The sequence below is a fragment of the Azolla caroliniana genome, unplaced genomic scaffold (genome assembly GCF_043228905.1).
Source record: "Azolla caroliniana isolate FFs.n. ecotype wild unplaced genomic scaffold, voAzoCaro1.0.p SCAF_20, whole genome shotgun sequence".
Classification (NCBI taxonomy): domain Eukaryota; kingdom Viridiplantae; phylum Streptophyta; class Polypodiopsida; order Salviniales; family Salviniaceae; genus Azolla; species Azolla caroliniana.
Genome location: NW_028230455.1, coordinates 1,223,276 through 1,244,113, shown reverse-complemented (window position 1 = coordinate 1,244,113; position 20,838 = coordinate 1,223,276). Strand labels below are relative to the sequence as shown.

At 46.1% G+C, this 20,838-nt stretch overlaps 2 non-coding genes across 2 annotated transcripts; both read left to right on the top strand.

The window, feature by feature from the left end:
• Positions 1 to 9,678: 9,678 nt before the first annotated feature.
• On the top strand, positions 9,679 to 9,752 carry TRNAN-GUU (transfer RNA asparagine (anticodon GUU)). Its single transcript has one exon. It is a non-coding gene; the product is annotated as a tRNA-Asn (tRNA).
• A 2,194-nt stretch (positions 9,753 to 11,946) lies between these two features.
• TRNAN-GUU (transfer RNA asparagine (anticodon GUU)) lies at positions 11,947 to 12,020 on the top strand. The gene has a single exon. It is a non-coding gene; the product is annotated as a tRNA-Asn (tRNA).
• Positions 12,021 to 20,838: the final 8,818 nt, after the last annotated feature.

Sequence of the window (20,838 nt, the reverse complement as noted above, 5' to 3'; positions counted from 1 at the left end):
ATTGTACGAGTTATGGTTTGGAGTAAAACCAAACACGCAGGATCTTAAAATCGTGCATATACACCTTCGTTCCTGCTGAAAAACGATCCAAGTTAGAACAAAGAGATAGAAAAGCAATTTTTGTCGGATACAGAGACGCACATGGACATGATGGAATGTAGGAGGGTTGAACCCATGACCTCCTAATCTTATTGGGCAACCTTACCAGTTGAACTACATCCATTTATGCATTATTGTATTGTATAAGATTCAACTTATTACATTGTAGGTTAATCACTAGAACTTTCAAGAAACTTCTAGAGAATGCATCTTCATGCACTCTCTAGAAGTTTCCATGCAGTCTCTAGATGTTTCCTAGCTTACATGCATATCTCCACATTCTTGTATAAATACTCGCGTGCACCTGGATTACAATCAAGGTGAACAACACCAATTAAGAAAGCATAATTCAGTTCTCGCCCTCTTGTCCACTTCCTCTCTCTCTTTCTTGCTCTTATTGTCTATGCTCTCTTGTGTATGCTCTCTCTCTCTCTCTCTCTCTCTCTCTCTCTCTCTCTCTTTCTCTCTCTTAGTATTTAGCCTCGTCTACTTGTCCGTGGCCTTGTCTACTCATCCGTGACAGTTTGTTCACCTTCCTCTTCTTGTTACCATGTTCGACTTGGTCAACAAGTTAAGCCAAGTAATGTCAGTCTTGGAACAACTTCAACTAGAAAATGAAAGCTTTCGTCAATCATTACAAGAGCTTTAAAATGGCCCATCCAACAACCTCCCACTCGTCGAGCCTCACCATCCGTCATCACCTAGCCCAACGTCTTCCTCTTCCCATTCATATGTCCTCGAACCTAGCGTCAGCTTGCCTAGGGTCGGCCTCGTTGGCACCCTTCTCTCTTGGCTAGCAGAAATGTGGTTTCCACCATTGATCGAGACCTCATCCCCACTCCGAGAAAACTTTTCTGCCTTCCTTGGGGAGCTTGTAGCCACATTCTGAGAGACAAACTAGGTACGAATGGCTCTCACGAAGCTCTATTCCTTACAACAAGGCTCTCGTCTATGCTTCAGAGTTTCGTCAGATCGTGTGCGATGTCAGCTGGGATGACCAAGCCTTATGCGACCAGTTTCGTCGAGGCCTCCGAAACGATGTCAAGACTCTTCTCTTAAACTTTCGGGAGCCCATATCGTTGTCTTAGGTAATCTCGGAAGCCGTTCAATGTGATACTCATCTTTTTGAGCTTCAATAGGAGGAATGGGGAACTCGAGGCTTCCCGTCTTACTCCCGCAATGCTCCACTCACAAGGCCATATATATCAGTTTCACCAAGCATGCCATGATTGACATCCTCCAACGATACTCATACCCCAATGGAGGTAGACTCCCATACTTGAATGGAGATCGACCATGCTCGGTTCCAACCATTAACCGATGCCCAACGACAACATCGACGTGACAATGGCCTCTACCTCTATTGTGGTACCTCCGCCCATGTCATCTACCAATGCCTAGTGTGCGGACCTCATCATCAATCCCACCATGCATGTCTTGCGGAGGTTTCTCGTCAACAGGTTACCCTACTTCTCCGTGCTCCTACAATTCAGCCACGCCAGTAGGAGGTTTTACTTTGCAAGTAAGTCTTTGTTTTGGGTCTACTTCAATACAATCCCATGCCTTGCTCAATTCTGGTGCATTTACTTGTTTCATCGATATCGGTTTCGTCTAAGCACATAAAATCACCACCGTCCGCACAACACAACCCATATTTGTTGAAGATATCGACGGATGGGTTCTCTCTTCGGGGGCGGTTACCGAAGCCACTGACCTGTTGATATTTCAAGTCGGATTCCACCAGAAGGTATTAACATTCTACCTCATTGCAACCCCTCGACTCCGATTGTTTTAGGGCTATCTTGGTTGGAAACACATAATCCGATGGTGGATTGGTGCAACCGCTCCATCATTTTTCCACAAACACCAATGAGGGCCAGGACTCCCCACCCTGGTACTTGTGTGAGGGTTGCTTTCAGCTTGGGTGCACATTCTGTTGATTTCAACTCAGTCTCTGACATTGCTAATTCCGTTGTCGTGAAGATTTTCGTCCACAAGCGGAAACCCGAGCAACGAGAGCCAAAGAGCGATGTGCAACGTTGCACACGTACATAATGTATTTGTAATAGTAATAAGGGTAAAGTGTATGGTGCTAGAAATGCCCCATAGGATCCCTAAGGTATAAAGGTGATGTGGTCTTGTGCGCACATCCACGCGCGTGAGAGAGAGAGGTACTATGCGGTACATAGGTACCTAGTTGTTTGTGTGGAGGTGGGAGTTAAGCGGCCATCAATCTCACCCTCCCCAAATCAAGGCAAATATCCCCTTTGAGTGAAAGGGGATGTTTTAGTCTCACTTTGTAAATGGTCTTCCCTCCTTGTGCTATAAAAGGAGAGGGAAGGCACCATTGTGGGGGTTGCCTATTTTGAGTGTGCGAGGTATACCACATAGGTCGAGCGTTAGGGTTAGGGTTAGGGTTTCTTTATCTTTATCTTCATCTTCGTCGGTTAGGGTTTCGAGTAGTCGTTTGGTGCGGCCTATGCGGCCACCATTTTGTAATCGTTCATTTCGTTTTAATATATCTTGTTGATCATCTTGTCTCCATCTTCCACTTGTTCGATCTAATCTCTTGTTCATTCTCCTTCTTCTTGAGAAAAGCTTCCATTCCATGTCCGATTCCTTCTCCTCTACTCCTTAGTCCAAGACCCTTGTGGTCTCGCCCTTCTCCACGCACGCGCGTAGCAACGCGACATCTTTGGTGAACCCGACGTGAAGAGGCGGCAAGGGAGGAAGGAGATGGAAGCCGGAGACATCGCGGAAGTAATGACGAGAATGACAAGGGATTTCGCAAGAAGGAGAGAAAGACGGGAAGAGGCGTACAAGTACGATCGACGCGAGTTCGATCTATGGGTGTCGTCGGCAAAGGCTCCTCGAAGCGCAATGAAGGCATTCCGGGAGTTCGATCTCCGGTTTTCCCAACTTTCAGTCCGGGATCAAGAATCGGTGGGGGCGGACAAGGTCCTACTATTCTTGAAGTCGGTCAACGAAAGGGGGAGAATGGCCATTTTTCCCTACCTCGAAGATGATGAAGGGGCGTACGGCTTCACCGACGATTGGAACAAGGTGGAATGGGCGTGCATACAATGTGATGAGAGGCGGTCGGCCACAACGCGGCTTGCGAGCGGCGGAGAAGAGAGAGCGGTGACCGACTACGCACTAACGCCGGAAGAGAGCTCAACGCAAATCGGTTCGGAGGAGCTCGACATCGAAGCCTTGGTGCGGGAAGTGTACGAGATCGTAGAGGCACAAATCGAAGCCGAAGAAGGGCTTATTGCGGAGTCGGGCCCGAGCAGATCGGAGGATGAGGAGGCCGAAAGAGAATGGTACATCGGTACCACGGGAGAGGGTGCGGAGCGAGCCACCCTCTCGACATGCGGAGAAAGATCGACCGAGGACGAGGTCGGGGACGGTGAGGCGGCGATCGCCGGTTCGAGCGGACATGAGAGAGTTCGGGCATGGAAGCCCGAAACATCGAGCGGGGACGAGACAAGCGGCGGTGCCGCGACCTTACACACACCGGCCCTAGAGGCACCGGCGGTCGGCCCGATTGCCGGCGTGAGACCTAGAGTGACGGGCGGTGGTGGCGGCAAGGCGGGCAACCGAGACAACAGTATGGAGACTGTGGAAGAGGAGGCGGCAAGCCTAAGTGATGCTTGCATATACGGAGGTGGGGTAGCCACGGATGACGATGTCCAAATGGAGGTGGCTACGGGCATAGCATCGGCGAGCGGCGGCGTTGCTACCTTACACGCACCGGTTCAAGAGACCCCGGCGGCCGGCCCGAGTGCCCGCGTGAGACCTAGGGTAACGAATGGTGGCGGCGGCAAGGCGGGCCACCACAGTGACGATGTGGGAGAGGGTGCGGAGCTAGCGACCCTCTCGACTTGTGGAAAGAGGACGGCCATGGATGTGGCCGATATCTACGGAGCAATGGACACCACATCGAGAGTGGGCGAAAGTTTCGGGACATGGTTGTCCGAAACGTTCTACGAGGATTTCGCGAGCATACTCGAGGCTTGCGAAATCGAAGAAGAAGAGGAGACGAGCGGCGGTGCCGCAACCTTCCACACACCGGTCCTAGAGACTCCGGCAACCGGCCCGAGAGCCGGTGTGAGACCTAGGGAGATGGACGGTGGCGGAGGCAAGGCGGGCAACCGAAATGATGAAGAGGAGGTTTGTAGCGGACGGAGGCGAGATCCCTCGACACTGGGGCCGGAGACTTCGGCGGTTGCGCCCGAGCGCGGACATAAGACCGGAGAGATGGGCGGTGGCCGTGAGGATGAGAGGCTCGGAGTGGGCACGTACGAAAAGACCGAAGGAGAGGTCCAAAGCGGCATCGAGGAGCGAGTCGGGAGCCGACCCGACCGAAAGACGAGCCGGTCGGTAATCCGACCCGACCGGGAGGCGGAGCGGAAGAAGAGTGAAGCGGGGGCCGGTCAACCGGGCCCGAACTGAAGGAAGCCAGCAAGAACGGGATTGCTTGATCGATTCGTAGCCGGGCACGACGAGTACGGGTCGGTGAGAGGCCGAGAGCAAGAGGAGCCCTCCACACCTATGCTTGGGACTTCGGCGGTTGCGGATCAACGGAAGACCGAAGAGATGGCGGGTGGCAGCGAGGAGTTGGAAGACAATGCGGAATCGGGTACCGGAGCGGATGCCCGGTGTGGGAAGGACATAGAGACCAACGCGGAGGTCGGGTCTACGGCGGATGAGCGTGAAGTGAAACATGCACTACGGCCGGCGGAGGGTCAAGGAAAAAGCATGCACTCGGGGGAGCGTCAACGAGTGACCGGAAACGGTGGACCGATTGAGCCTTTGAGAGGCGAGGACTCGGTGGTGGACCGAGAGTGGGAGGAACCCTCCACACCTACCCGTGAGGCATCGGCGGTCGTGAATCGAAAGGAGAACGAAGAAACGGTGGGTGGCGGCGAGGAGGTCGGGTCTACGGCGGTCGCGGAGGTCGGGTCTACAGCGGAAGCGCGACATGAGACGCATGCAATACGGCTGGTGGAGGGCCAAGACACAAGCATGCATACGGCGGATGGGCGACAACGATTGACCGACGATGACGGTCGGGTCAGGCCTTCGAGAGGCAAGCGCGGGACGAAGGACGGCGCGGCGAAACACCAAGATCGACCACATGGGCCGAGCGCGATTAGCATGAGCGGAGAGTCGTGTCTAGGAAAACGGAGGAGGTGCGTGGAGAACGGAGGGCTACGCACCGGGAAGAGAAAACGCGGTGTCCCGAAGGACATGCGAGGCCAATCGGGCCAAGAGGGCGCGGGTCGAGGCGAAGCGGTAACGAGAGCCACGAAGAAGGACGGGGTGATGGCACCCTCTACCGCGAGAAAGCATGGCGAACAAGGGGAAAGCGAAAAACGTGTGATGGGTTCATCGAAGGACCGAAGCACGAGCACGCGTTCGGAGGAGAGCATCGACATACGGGGAGAGCCTACGGAAGGCAAGCGTGGAGCGGAGAGAGTCGGCACACCGAGGTGCGCAGCACGCAAAGGGCGGAATCCGGCATGCGACCGGGAGCGCATCCAGAGGATATACGAGGCGGACAAAGGAAGAGCAACCGGGTCGGCGACGGCGTTCGGGAGGACCGAACGGGGAGGAAAGCACGGGCATCGGATACGGCGGGTCGGATGTAGTCGGTGGTTCAAGGACCCACGGTGGACGTGGCGGATCGGGTGGAGGCAATGACTCGGCGAACATCGTCGAGTGTGGCGGATCGGATGGCGCCGACGGTTCGAGACCATTTGGTGAGGGTGGTGGACCGGAAGGCGGCGGTGGTTCGTGTGGACGGGGTGGTCTTGCTCAAAGTGGAAGACAAAACCGGGCGGGCCCACGAGTACGCTAAGGACTCGGTCGGTCGTCGTGGCCGAAAATCTCGTGTTCTCTCCCCTATGTTTGGCACATACCGGTGGATGTGCGGTTAGGTGGGGACGGATGTCGTGAAGATTTTCGTCCACAAGCGGAAACCCGAGCAGCGAGAGCCAAAGAGCGATGTGCAACGTTGTACACGTACATAATGTATTTGTAATAGTAATAAGGGTAAAGTGTATGGTGCTAGAAATGCCCCATAGGATCCCTAAGGTATAAAGGTGATGTGGTCTTGTGCGCACATCCACGCGCGCGAGAGAGAGAGGTACTATGCGGTACATAGGTACCTAGTTGTTTGTGTGGAGGTGGGAGTTAAGGGGCCATCAATCTGACCCTCCCCAAATCAAGGCAAATATCCCCTTTGAGTGAAAGGGGATGTTTTAGTCTCACTTTGTAAACGGTCTTCCCTCCTTGTGCTATAAAAGGAGAGGGAAGGCACCATTGTGGGGGTTGCCTATTTTGAGTGTGCGAGGTATACCACATAGGTCGAGCGTTAGGGTTAGGGTTAGGGTTTCTTTATCTTTATCTTCATCTTCGTCGGTTAGGGTTTCGAGTAGTCGTTTGGTGCGGCCTATGCGGCCACCATTTTGTAATCGTTCATTTCATTTTAATATATCTTGTTGATCATCTTGTCTCCATCTTCCTCTTGTTCGATCTAATCTCTTGTTCATTCTCCTTCTTCTTGAGAAAAGCTTCCATTCCATGTCCGATTCCTTCTCCTCTACTCCTTAGTCCAAGACCCCCGTGGTCCCGCCCTTCTCCACGCACGCGCGTAGCAACGCGACACCGTTATGTCCTATTCTAGCTTGGTCGTGTTTGTGGCCGTTGTGTCACAGGACGTCTCTGTTCGTGTCACCAATTTGCCCGCAAGATATAACAACTTTTTGGATGTGTACAAAAAGCGAAATGCAGACCGGTACCGACACATTGCCCCTATGATTGCCCAATCAAACTCCAAGATGGCGCACATCCACCATTTGGGCCCATCTATGGGCTATCCGAACCTGAACTTGAGTTTCTTCGCACATATCTGGATGAAAAGCTTGCCAAGGGCTTCATTCAAACCTCCAAATCACCGGTTGGGGCCCCAATCTTATTTGTCAAGAAGAAGGACAACTCATTACGACTATGAGTGGATTACTGGGGTCTCAACAAAATTACGGTACGTAATCATTATCCCTTGCCTTTAATTCCAACACTCCTCGACTGACTTCGAACCGGGCATATCTTCTCCAAAATCGACCTTCGGGGAGCCTATAATCTAGTGCGTATGAAGCCCGGAGAGGAGTGGAAATCGGCCTTCCAAACACGCTATGGACATTTCGAGTACAAGGTGATGCCTTTCGGTCTCAGCGCACATCCACCATTTGGGCCCATCTATGGGCTATCCGAACCTGAACTTGAGTTTCTTCGCACATATCTGGATGAAAAGCTTGCCAAGGGCTTCATTCAACCCTCCAAATCACCGATTGGGGCCCCAATCTTATTTGTCAAGAAGAAGGACAACTCATTACGACTATGAGTGGATTACTGGGGTCTCAACAAACTTACGGTACGTAATCATTATCCCTTGCCTTTAATTCCAACACTCCTCGACTGACTTCGAACCGGGCATATCTTCTCCAAAATCGACCTTCGGGGAGCCTATAATCTAGTGCGTATCAAGCCCGGAGAGGAGTGGAAATCGGCCTTCCAAACACGCTATGGACATTTCGAGTACAAGGTGATGCCTTTCGGTCTCACCAACCACCCCCCCCCCCCCCCACAGTCTTCCAACATATGATGAACAATATATTTCGTGAGTATCTCAATCACTTCGTGGTGATCTAACTTGATGACATTCTAGTTTTTTCTTCCAACATAGAGGAGCACACACAACACGTCTGCCTGGTTCTATCCAAACTTTGGGAACATGGGCTTTATGCCAAAAGTGAGAAATGTGAATTCGATTAGACCTCTATCGAATTCCTAGGCTATGTGATTTCACCCTCTGGGATCACAATGGATGCCATGCAAGGTAGCGGCAATCACCGTTTGGCTTGTCCCTACTCGGTTGAAAGAGGTACAATCATTTCTTGGTTTTGCAAATTTCTATCAACGATTTATCAATGGTTTTTCCTCTTTAGTGCCACCTCGAATCATCTTTACTAGAAAAGATACTCCATTTCTTTGGACCTCAACGACGCAAAGAGCTTTTGATGCCCTCAAGGCAGCTTTTCTCACAACCCCAGTGTTGGTTCACCCCGACCCCACAAGGCCCTTCCAAGTTCAAACCGACGCCTCAACCTTTGCCATTGGAGCTCGTATCCAGGTGTTGACCGACCACAAAAATCTAATTTACTTCACCACCAGTCGTACATTGAATTAGAGTCAAGCCCTATGGTCATCTTTTCTTACCGACTACGACTTTGAGATCTTGTTTCGACCCGGAGTTCAACATGGGAGAGCTGATGCCCTTTCTCGGCGACATGATTTTGCATTGCGCCCAGGAGATGACGCATATTCGCAACAATCCCATTGTATGTTGAGGCCCGATCAACTTCAAATGTTCGCCACCTGCATGTTGCATGATGATTCTTTGCTCAATGAGATCGCCACGACAACCATGTCAGACCCATTCGCCAAAGACATCATGGCCTGCATCAATGACCCATCCACGGACATGAAAAGCTCATATCTCAACCAATTTACAACTCGGGATGGGTTACTATATCGTTATCATCTCCTGCACGTTTCCGAAGGATCGTGTCGTACACGGATACTACAACAATGTCATGCTGATCCTCTTGCCAGACACTTTGGGGACACGAAAACCCTGGAGTTACTATCTTGGGGGTTTTGGTGGCCCCAAACTTGGAAATTTGTCAAGGAATTTATGAAGACATGTGATGTATGTGCTCGGTCCAAAACGGCTCACCATCGGCCATACGATCTTCTCCACCTCCTCCCAATTCCGAGTCGACCATAGGCCTCTCTATCCATGAACTTTATAACTGAACTCCCTCTGGTCGGTGGCCATGACATGGTGCTCATAATTTTCGAAAATGGCTCACTTTGTCCCATGTTCCAAAACCATTTCCAGAGAAGAGACAACAGACTTTTTTGTTAAAAATGTTGTCCACAGTAGCTTGAACACTTGATGTTCAAGCCCACTTTTGTGAAGACGATCATATTGTTTAGGATCCTATACAATAATGATGTCATCAAAACTCAAGGTTTAGTAATTAGAAGTAGGGTTCCCATTCTTGAATAGTTCAATTGGTTTGATCATATGGTTGTTAAGCACAAAGTCAATGGCTCACTTGGTTACCAATATCAATCATGTTAGTTAGAGTGTCACATTTCTTTAGTATCTTAGTTTGTTAGAGTTTGGTTAGAGCATAAGGTTGTTAACCATCAGCTTGGTGGTTCAAGCGCAACTTGGAGTGGTGATAAAAATCACCAAGATTGGTCATGATATATTTTATCAGTTTGATTACATCTATAGATTGAAATTGAGAATATATAGTTGGGGTTCAAGCGCACTACTTTTGATGTCGTCTAAGTTCACGGATTACCAATTACAATTACATATCCCCTTTTTGAATAGCTAAATTAGTTTGACCGAATAATCGTTAACCATAAGGTGAATTGTACAACATCCTTATCGAAATTAATAATGTGTGTTTACGTTTGGTCCAATTGTGGTATGTTGCTTCAATAGCTCAGTTGGTTAGAGCGTATGGCTGTTAACCATAAGGTCGGTGGTTCAAGCCCACCTTGGAGCGGTCATTAGTTGTTAACCATAAGGCGATGGTCGAAGGTGGTTACAAGTACCAATCAAGTAAACTACCGTTACATTCCATCAATAACTCATTTGGTTAGAGCATATTGACCTTAAATATAAGGTCCGTGGTTGGTTCGAGGGTATATCCCGTAACCATAAGGTCTCTGGTCTAAGGTGGTTACTACTATCAATCAAGTGTTAACACTTTGGTTCAATAGCATGGCCCTTAACCATAAGGTTATTGGTCCAAGGTGGTTACAAGTATCAATCAAGTAAATTACGTTACATTGCTTCAGTAGGTCAGTGGGTTAGAGCGTATGGCTCAGTTGAGGTTCAAGCCCACTTTTGTGAAGATGATCATATTGTTTAGGATCGTATAAACTAATGATGTCATAGAAACTCAAGGTTTAACAATTAGAAGTAGGGTTCCTATTCTTGAATAATTGAATTGGTTTGATCATATGGTTGTTTAGCAGAAGGTCAATGGTTCAATTGTTTACCAATATTAATCATGTTAGTTTTGAGTGTCACATTTCTTTACTAGCTCACTTGGTTAGTGTGTATGGTTGTTAACCATAAGATTGGTGGTTCAAGCACAACTTGGAGTGGTGATAAAAATCACCAATTTTGGACATGATATATGTTATTAGTTTGATTACATCTATATATTGAAAATGAGTATATATAGTTGAGGTTCAAGCGCACTATTATGTAGATGATAATCTTGTTTAGGATCCGATACAATTTTTGATGTCATCTATGTTCAAGGATTACCGATTGTTAGAAATCAACCGACCACAACCGGTTTCAGAAAAACGTACAAACACAAAGCCACCGATATTTTACGTGAAAAACTCGAAATGGGAAAAACCACGGGGGTTCACAAACCCCAAGAAAACAGCTCATGTAGTAGAGAGGAAGTACAAATACGGAACTCTGAGGCAACAATCTCGAGTTCTCGTTTGTGTGACAGACGGCTACAGAGTTACACTTCCACTCTCTCACGCTCATTGTTAGAGCGGGAACTATGTCGTTCTAGAGACCAATAAAAAGATCAGGCGGACTGACATCGCTTGGTTGCACCGACATTTGCAGTCAGGGACATGGTTTGGTTGTTACGTCGCCACATAATGGGGCCAACGTGTTTGGGAGTCGGATAACGTTCAAACTTCGATGCATTGGGCAATGAGGATGGCGTCGTTGAATGGCACCTTGGTCCCGAGCGCGATGAGTGATGTCATGGCGCAAATGGGGCCATAAGAAGAAAAGTTTCACATGCTCGGGCATGGTAGGGTCAACGTGAACGAGGAGTTGATTGAGGCGAACACCAAATTGGCCCACGGGTTCATGTGATTGCTGCTGCAACGTTTCGAGTTGTTGCAACGCCGTTTGGGCTGAATTTTGATGGGCAAAGTTTTGCATGAGGAGATCTCAGAGGATGACCTAATGCTCTGTCATTTCGCTTGATTGTTGTATGTACCAAGTGGTGACGAATTTTCGAGCAGGATACAAACTACCAAAGCTTTGAGCCCGATTAGAAAGTTAAAGCTATGGTTTGATCATGATGCTTGTTTTTGTCACTAAAGCTAGGGTTTGATGATGTTTCACATAAATTGGTATTTTCAGGAACTTACATGTGATAGCCATAGATATCGACCTGAGGAAGATCGAGTACACACGCAACAATGCCAGAGGCTATGGTATCGAGGATCGAATCCACTTCATCATTGACGACTTCTCCCAATTGGCACCAATATTCAATTGGTTTGATCATATGGCTGTTAAGTACAAAGTCAATGGTTCAATTGGTTACCAATATCAATCATGTTAGTTAGAGTGTCACATTTCTTTAGTATCTTAGTTTGTTAGAGTTTGTTAGAGCATAAGGTTGTTAACCATAAGCTTGGTGGTTCAAGCGCAACTTGGAGTGGTGATAAAAATCACCAAGATTGGTCATGATATATTTTATCAGTTTGATTACATCTATAGATTGAAATTGAGAATATATAGTTGGGGTTCAAGCGCACTACTTTTGATGTCATCTAAGTTCACGGATTACCAATTACAATTACATATCCCCTTTTTGAATAGCTAAATTAGTTTGACCGAATAATTGTTAACCATAAGGTGAATTGTACAACATCCTTATCAAAATTAATAATGTGTGTTTACGTTTGGTCCAATTACAATATGTTGCTTCAATAGCTCAGTTGGTTAGAGCGTATGGCTGTTAACCATAAGGTCGGTGGTTCAAACCCACCTTGGAGCGGTCATTAGTTGTTAACCATAAGGCGATGGTCGAAGGTGGTTACAAGTATCAATCAAGTAAACTACTGCTACATTCCATCAATAGCTCATTTGGTTAGAGCATATTGACCTTAAATATAAGGTTCGTGGTTGGTTAGAGGGTATAGCCCTTAACCATAAGGTATCTGGTCTAAGGTGGTTACTACTATCAATCAAGTGTTAACACTTTGGTTCAATAGCATGGCCCTTAACCATAAGGTTATTGGTCCAAGGTGGTTACAAGTATCAATCAAGTAAATTACATTACATTGCTTCAGTAGGTCAATGGGTTAGAGCGTATGGCTCAGTTGAGGTTCAAGCCCACTTTTGTGAAGATGATCATATTGTTTAGGATCGTATAAACTAATGATGTCATCGAAACTCAAGGTTTAACAACTAGAAGTTGGGTTCCTATTCTTGAATAATTGAATTGGTTTGATCATATGGTTGTTTAGCAGAAGGTCAATGGTTCAATTGTTTACCAATATTAATCATGTTATTTTTTAGTGTCACATTTCTTTACTAGCTCACTTGGTTAGTGTGTATGGTTGTTAACCACAAGCTTGGTGGTTCAAGCGCAGCTTGGAGTGGTGATAAAAATCACCAATATTGGTCATGATATATGTTATTAGTTTGATTACATCTATATATTGAAAATGAGTATATATAGTTGAGGTTCAAGCACACTACTATGTAGATGATAATCTTGTTTAGGATCCGATAAAATTTTTGATGTCATCTATGTTCAAGGATTACCAATTGTTAGAAATCAACCGACCACAACCAGTTTCAGAAAAATGTGCAAACACAGAGCCATCGATATGTTACGTGGAAAACCCGAAATGGGAAAAACCACGGGGGTCCACAAACCCCAAGAAAACAACTCAATGTAGTAGAGAGGAAGTACATATATGGAACTCTGAGGCAACAACCTCGAGTTCTCCTTTGTGTGACAGACGGCTACAGAGTAACACTTTCACTCTCTCACGGTCATTGTTATAGCGGGAACTACATCGTTCTAACTTTTCAATAATTATCAACTACCTTCATAGTAAAATTTTCCCTAGTTGCTTATAAACAAAAGCAACTTTCTAGTTGTTTACAAGTATAACCCACAAGGGCATTTTAGACATTTTACAATTATAGTCTTCCGAAACGATTTCGGTTTTCGATTACGGTTTCGGATTACGATTTCTGTTTTGGTTTTGGTTTTGGCCTCAACCGAGGTAGTCACCAACACGCTCCTTCTCTTCCCATTCAGAGGGACATGTTTCCCAACAAACTCCCCCTTCACTCCGGCATGGGGTACTTCATCAAACTGACTCTCTGTCGGCACACGTTTAGCTTTTTGGCTGACAACACCTTTGTCAGCATATCCGATCCATTTTCGGCCGTGTGGATATTCACTAGAGCAAACTGCTTTTCTTCTACTCACTCTCGGAGCCAATGATATGTAGTGTGGATGTGTTTGGTCTTCGAGTGGTAGGCGGCATTTTTCGTAAGGTGGATGGCACTCTGGTTATCGCAATGTAGTTCAAATTCCTCTTGCCGCATTCCTAGCTCACCGATAAACTCCTTCATCCATATGATCTCCTTGCCGACTTCCGCTGTGGCCATATATTCGGCTTCCGTGGTTGACAGCAACACGACCTACTACAACCTCGATTGCCACGAAACGGCTCCCCCTGCATAAGTCATTACGTACTCGGACGTGGATTGGCTGGTATCCACATCACCCGACATGTCCGAGTCAGTATAACCTTCCAGTGTGGGGTTACCTGAACCGAAACGAAGACATATGTTTGAGGTCCCTTTTAGGTACCACAATATCCACTTGATGGCAACCCAATGCTCTCTTCCAGGTTTGCTCATGTATCGGCTAACCACACCGACTGCATATCCTATGTTTGGCCTGGTACATACCATCGTGTACATCAAGCTTCCGACTGCTGAGGCATAAGGAACCTTTGACATCTCGGCCTTCTTGGTTTTCGATTTCGGACATTTTTCTTTGCTTAGCTTGCAATTCATCGACAGTGTCAAGCCGACCGATTTCGCACCTTCCATGCCAAATCTTTGGAGCACCTTTGTCACGTATTTTTCTTGTGACAGACACAACAGTGTGCATCCCGAAAATTGTGCATCCCCAGGATTTGCTTTGCCGGATCCATATCATTCATTGAGAACTATTTGCTCAAAGCCTTTTTCAGCACTCGGATCTTGAGTCTAATTTTTTATGTCATCTAAATTCAAGGATTACGTATTAGAATTACGTATCCCCTTCTTGAATAGTTAAATGGGTTTGACCGAATAACCGTTAACCATAAGGTAAATGGTGCAAGATGCTTATCAGTATCAATAATGTGTGTTTATGTTTGATTCAATTTATGTTATGTAACTTCAATAGATCAATTGGTTAGAGTGTATGGTTGTTAACCATAAGGTTGGTGGTTCAAGCCCAACTTGGAGCGGTACTTATTAGTTGTTAACCATAACGCAATTGTTAACGGTGGTTACAAGTATTAGTGAAGTAAACTACCGTTACATTCCTTCAATACCTCAATTGGTTAGAGCATATGGATATTAAACATAAGGTCCGTGGCATATAGCCCTTAACCATAAGGTCTTACCTCTAGTCTAAGGTGGTTACTACGATCAATCAAGTGTTACATTGGTTCAGTAGCTCAGTTGGTTAGGGCGTATTGCCCTTAACCATAAGGTTATTGGTCCAAGGTGGTTACAAGTATCAATCAAGTAAATTACATTACATTTCTTCAGTAGCTAAATGGGTTAGAGCATATGGCTCAGTTGAGGTTCAAGCCCACTTTTGTGAAGATGATCATATTGTTTAGGTGTTGGTTAGGGTGTATCATTGTTAACCATAAGCGTGGTGGTTCAAGCGCAACTTGAAGTGGTCATAAAAATCACCAATATTGGTCATGATATATTTTATTAGGTTGAATACATCTATAGATTGTAAATGAGAATATATAGTTGAGGTTCAAGCGCACTATTGTGAAGATGATCATCTTGTTCAGAATCCAATAAAATGTTGATGTCATCTAAGTTCAAGGATTACCAATCATAATTACGCATCCACTTCTTGAATAGTTAAATTGGTTTGACCAAACAGTCGTTAACCATAAGTTGAATGGTGCAAGATGCTTATCATTATCAATAATGTGTGTTTCGTTTGGTGCAAGTTATATTATGCTGATTCAATAGCTTAGTTGGTTAGAGCGTATGGCCCTTAACCATAAGGTCAGTGTTTCAAGTCCACCTTGGCGCAGTCATTAGTTGTTAACCATAAGGTCAATGGTCGAAGGTGGTTACAAGTATCAATCAAGTAAACTATCGTTACATTCCTTCAATAGCTCAATTGGTTAGAGCATATGGACCTTAAACATAAGGTCCGTGATTGGTTAGAGCGTATAGCCCTAAACCATAAGGTCTCCGGTCTAAGGTGGTTACTACTATAAATAAAGTATTACATTGGTTCAGAAGCTCAGTCCCACTTTTGTGAAGACGATCATATTGTTTAGGCTGTTATAAACTAATGATGTCATCGAAGTTCAAGGTTTAACAAATAGAAGTAGTGTTTCCTTTCTTGAATAGTTCAATTGATTTGATCATATGGCTGTTTAGCACAAGGTCAATGGTTCAATTGGTTACCAATATCAATCACATTAGTTAGATTGTCACCTTATTTAGTAGCTAAGTTGGTTAGAGTGTATTGTTGTTAACCATAAGCTTGGTGGTTCAAACGCAACTTGGAGTGGTCATAAAAGATATCAATATTGGTCATGATATATTTTACTAGTTTACGATCGGCGGATGCCGATACTATGTCATCTTCATTGACAACTATTCCTGTTACACGTGGATCTTTCAGATGAAGAAGAAGAGTGAAGTGCTCTCCCATTTCCAAAAGATCAAGGGCCAAGTGGGAAAAGAAACCGGTCGGCACATTCGATGCTTACGATCAGATGGAGGAAAGGAGTTACACTTCTCTGACGAATTCACCTCCTGCCTCCAAAGTGAAGGCATCCGGAGAGAATTCTCATGTTGACACACACCCCAACAAAATGGAGTCGCCGAAAGGAAGAATCGGAACATAATTGAGGTAGCATGCGCCATGATGCATGAGAAGCACATGCCAAACTTCTATTGGGCCGAAGTGGCATCCACGATCGTCGACCTCATGAATCGATGCACCACCAATGGAGTGCATGGGCTAATTGCATACGAGCTCCTTGTCAGAAGGAAGCTAATCCTTTAGCACCTCAAGGTATTCGAAAGCATTGCGAATGTATGCATCGCGAATGAACAATGACATAAGCCCAAAGTGAAGTCGGAGAATTGTATCCTCGTAGGATACTCATCTGAGAAGAAGGCATAGGAGTGCTTCAACCCCTCGACCCGAGCAATTCGGATAAGTCGGGATGTAGTCTTTGATGAATCGACATCCTGGTATAAGCCCGATTCAGCTCCACCCTACTCGACCGAGGAAGAGTTGAACGTCAACTCAGAGGACTATATTCGGACAAGTACTCTACCAAAGGACAATCCAAGCCTACCCGAGCCTTCAAGCAATCCAACCACGTCATGACCAAGTACGACCTTGGACAATGGCAAAGGTAAGATGCCCGAATACGAAGTTGACCATCCCGACACCAGTGACTCGGATGTGTCAGCTTGCTCAGTAGACAGTGAGTTTGGTGTACCCATCATGAGGATACCCGGAGTACAGAAGGCGCAGACATTGGCAAGCCAAAAACTTCGACGCTCTTCGAGAGATAAGAATCTCGTCACTCGGGTTGGCTACAACGAGCACATGGAGCATAATTATGCCTTCGCGATGAAGGTAGCAGTCGAACAAGAGCCCGAGAGCTCTACAAAAGTGGCTCGTGACCCATGATGGGTGGAAGTAGTCAACCCAAGCCTTCGTCACAGGCTTGAGGGTTAGGAACCAAAAGAACCGAAACTACCACGACGCAGAAGCCGACAATGAAAATCACACAGAAGCCGACATCGAAAGCCGGGCAACACCGAAAGCTAAACTGGATGTCAGACACCTCACACTTGAGCTTGAGGGGGCGTGTTGTGAGATCAAGCTCAACTAGAGTTAGTTAGTTAGTCAACCACGTAACTTCGTAGTTACTTAGAAAGAATCTAGTTAGAAGTATTGACTATAACGCCTTAAATAGGACCTTCTACTTAAGTGGGATATTCTAGATTCTCCACTTCCAAGTATATTTAATATAGGACTTACACCATTGTACCTATACTCTCCTCACACCACTTGAGATCTATATATACATCATTGTGGGTATTTTGTAACTTGATGATGTTAATTTAGTATAGAGTTAATCATCGCCCATCTTGTAACAATTATTCCTGTCTCTCTTCCTCTCACACACATATGACATAATCCTCCGCTTATCTTAGTCACATAATTAGGTACTAGTTAACCCATACTTAATCACCTAATTCTTAACAGCCCTTTGTTGAGAATCTTGACAGACCACAATTGGCTTCTCGTTTGGATGTTCGGGTGCAAGGAACGTAAAATAGAATGCACTCAGATAGAGTATGAAAAACAGAAATAGCACAAGAGACAGAAACACGTGATTTTAACGTGGAAACCTGAAATGGGAAAAACCACGGGGGTCCACAAACCCTGAAAAACAGAATCACTATGCTAAAAGGAGGAGTACAACTAGAAGCTCCGAGGCAATGACCTCGAGATTCAACTTCGTCAATAGACGGCTACATAGTTACACACGCTCTCACTCTCACTCACTTACTGTTACACAGTTACAGAGGCAACAACCTTCTTAGTCACCTTTTTAACAACAACTCTCCATAATATTATGATTTCCCTAAGTATTTATACTAGTACACCTTTTGGGTTATTTACAAGTGTAGCTCATAAGGGCATATTTAGACTATTTACAAGTATAGTCGTCCGAGTTGGCTGTCTACACGATTTCGGTTTCTCATCAACTCGGCTCTTCTCTTCCCATCTAGAGGGACCCGCTTCGTAACAAACTCCCCCTTCACTACGACATGGGGTACTGCACCAATCCGATCTTACATCGGCACGCACTTAGCTTTTCGGCTGGAAACACTTTAGTCAACATATCTGATTCATTTTTGGCCCTGTGGACCTTCACTAGAGCGAACTCCATTTCTTCTACCCTCTCCCGGAGCCAATGATACCTCCATTGGATGTGCTTTGTCCTCGAGTGGTAGGCGACATTTTCCGCAAGGTGGATGGAACTCTGATTATCACAATAGAGTCGGAATTCTTCTTGCCGAATTCCCACCTCACTAATAAACTCCTTCATCCATTCGATTTCCTTGCCGGCTTCCGCTGTGGCCATGTACTCGGCTTCCATGGTAGATAACGCCACAACCTTCTACAACCTTGATTGCCACGAGACAACTCCCCCTGCGTATGTCATTACGTATCTGGACGTGGAAGGGCTGGTATCTGCATTAGCCGATATGTCCGAATCCGTGTAGCCTTCCAATGTGGGCTTACCTGAGCCAAAATGAAGACACACGCTCGAGGTGCCTCTCATGTACCGAAATATCCATTTCACGGTAGCCCAATGCTCTTTCTCGGGATTGCTCATATATCGGCTGACCACTCTGATAGTGTATCCAATGTCCGGCTTGGTACACTCCATTGCGTACATCAGACTTCCAACTGCCGAGGCATTTAGGGGACTTTTGACATCTCGGCCTTTTTGGTTTTCGATTTCGGACATTGATCTTTACTCAACTTGCAGTTCGTCCGCAGTGTCGAGCCAATTAATTTCACGCCTTCCATGCCGAATCTTTGGAGCACCTTTGTCACATATTTCTCTTGTGATAGCCATAACAATTTCTTTGTTCTATCCCGAACAATGTGCATACCCAGGATTTGCTTTGCAGGACCCATATCCTTCATTGAGAATGACCCGTTCAAGGCCTTCTTCAGTGCTTGGATCTTGATATGGTCCCGTCCGACAATTAGCATGTCGTCCATGTACAACAAAAGGATGAGGAAATCTCCTCCATCGAACTTCTTCACAAATACACGGTGATAGACCTACGTTTTGTGGTACCCGGTTTCAATCATGAAGGATTCGAATTTTTGATACCATTGCTGTGGAGCCTGCTTCAACCCATACAGGCTCTTCCTCAATCGGCATACCAAGTTTGCTTTACCTTTCACTACAAATCCTTCCGGCTTCTGCATAAATATCTCCTCTTCGAGATCTCCGTGCAGAAACGTTGTCTTGACATCCAATTGTTCGACTTTGAGATCCATGTTGGCCGCAATGCTCAACACAATTCGGATGGATGTCATCTTCACTACCGGGGCAAATATTTCGTCGAAATCCATGCCCTTCTTTTGATGAAACCCTTTTACAACAATTCGTGCTTTGTATCTGGGTGGATTTCCACCATCTCCTGGTTTCAACTTGCATACCCACTTATTTCGGAGTGCATTCTTCCGCTTCGGTAACTCGGTCAATTCGTATGTGTGGTTCTCATGCAAGGAATCCATCTCTTCTTGCATGGCACGTAACCACTCTCGGCTGTGGGTATCTTTCTTAGATTCTTCTTAGCTTTCCGCCTCCCTCGCATCGGTTAGCAGTACACGTTCTTCATGTGGAAATCTTCAGGGGGCTCTTCACTCTCTAAGGGGGTATTTTCGGCCTGTGTTCGGTATGGTTAGTTGTTCAAGCTCTTCATCTGAGTCGATTTCGGTTCGTCGTTCGGCCGAATCCCCTTGATGATCAATCGTTTCTCGATTTTGCCAAGTATTTGATAGATCACCGTCATCTACACGATCGAGCCAAACATCGACTTGGCTCGATTCGGTGGTTGGAGACTTTTCTTGTTCTCCAAAACAATCATTGTCTTCTCTTCCATGAAGACAATGTCTCGGCTCCTAATCACCTTCTTCTCGGCTAAGTTCCATAGCCGATAGCTGAACTCATCATCGCCGTAATCGAGAAATATGCATGAACGAGATTTCGGGTCTAATTTCCCCCTCTGGTCCTTTGCCACATGCACAAAAGGAAGACAACCAAACACCCTCAAATGTCGGTACGACACATCTTTGCCGTTCCACACCCATTGTGGAATATCACTGTCCAAGGGTACTAAAGGTGATCGGTTCATCACATATGTTGCTGTCATTAGCGCCTCAGCCCAAGCATGCTTCAGACTCTCTCCATTATGTTCTGATTCATTCTGTTGGCCAGCCCATTCAGCTTTGGCATTTTTGGCACGTTATACTTAAGCCAGATTCCTTCTTTTCGGCAATATTCTTCGAACGGTCCGCGGTACTCTCCTCCATTGTCCGCTCGGACTGCCTTCAACTTACGACCGGTTTCTCTCTCGGCCCTCGCTTGGAACTCTTTGAACACTTGATCCTTTGTCTTCAGCATGGAAACCCACAACTTCTGGCTATAGTCGTCTATAAAGGTCATGAAATATTGTGAACCACTATGCGACTTCGTGTCCACGTGGCATACATCCGTATGTAGGAGTTCCAACGGTATTTTCTTCCTCATTGGGGGCCTTGTTCGGAAGGATGTTCGATTTTGCTTACCAACCAAGCAATCCGTGCATTTCTCAAGTTGCATGTTCTTCACATCCGGAATGAGGTTGTCCTCGGCAAGCTTTCGCATCCCCTTTTGGCTCATGTGGCACAACCTCCTGTGCCACAATTCACCGACTGTTTTGGCTGCCACATTCACTTCCCCACGGTATAATCGAGCATGCATTATGTACATTGT